Source organism: Solanum tuberosum, unplaced genomic scaffold (genome assembly GCF_000226075.1).
Source record: "Solanum tuberosum cultivar DM 1-3 516 R44 unplaced genomic scaffold, SolTub_3.0 contig01904, whole genome shotgun sequence".
In the NCBI taxonomy this organism is placed as follows: Eukaryota; Viridiplantae; Streptophyta; class Magnoliopsida; order Solanales; family Solanaceae; genus Solanum; species Solanum tuberosum.
This window is the reverse complement of record NW_006242721.1, coordinates 1-872: the sequence shown is the minus strand read 5'-3', so window position 1 is coordinate 872 and position 872 is coordinate 1. Positions and strand designations below refer to the sequence as shown.

At 32.0% G+C, this 872-nt stretch overlaps 1 long non-coding RNA gene across 1 annotated transcript; it reads left to right on the top strand.

Moving 5' to 3' along the window:
* The first annotated feature begins 528 nt into the window (after window positions 1-528).
* LOC107059437 (uncharacterized) lies at window positions 529-869 on the top strand. The gene is made up of 3 exons (XR_001472653.1): window positions 529-585; window positions 680-772; window positions 849-869. It is a non-coding gene; the product is annotated as an uncharacterized lncRNA (long non-coding RNA).
* Window positions 870-872: the final 3 nt, after the last annotated feature.

Sequence of the window (872 nt, the reverse complement as noted above, 5' to 3'; positions counted from 1 at the left end):
GTATTGGAATTGTAAAATCAGTTAACATTGTTGATATGTTGTTTAACTTTGCTTTGTATTATTGTAGGGCCTGTGACTCAAAAAAAGAAAAGAGGTAGTACAGTAATGCAAAGTGTACATGGGCGACAAGAGCGTAAGTTGGTCGTGTTGAATAGGTACAATCAACCCATTGGTCCTACTAATGCCATTGTAACAGAGTTGGGGAGTTTTCTTGGAACCTTGGCAAGGAATGCGATGCTTTGTCCTCTTAATATTCATAATTGGAAGAATATGGACACAAAAAAAGATTTGTGGGATTATACCCAGGTTTGAGTTCCTGCATTTCTAATTTCAGTTATAAACTTTTCATACTCTTTACTAATATAAAGAACAAATTGTAGGAGAAATATGATATTCCTGATAGTGCAAAAACATGGGCTTTGGAGGGAATTAGAAATGCTCAGAGAAAGTATAGGAATGACTTGTATGAGAATCATTATAAAGCATATGATAATGATGATCTTCGAATGGCAAATAAGCCCAAAAGATGTTTCAGAATTTGATTTTAAGGACCTTCTCAAATATTGGGACTCTGAAAAATTCAAGGTTAGATTTATATTTTATGTTCTGATTGACTCATTTTTCTTTTTTTGATTCATTTTTTTATTTACGTAGAATTTACTAACTCGTTTATTTACAGGAAATGAGTGAAAGAAATACCAAGAATCAAAAAAAATGGATGAATCCACATACTGCTGGTAAAACAAGTTTTGCTGTGATACGCAATAATTTGGTATGTTATCCTGTTAATCATTAAATATGAACTTGTTGTCATAAAAGATCTTTAATACCAAATTTTATGTAATTAGGAAAAAGAGAAGGAAAGCCCCGAT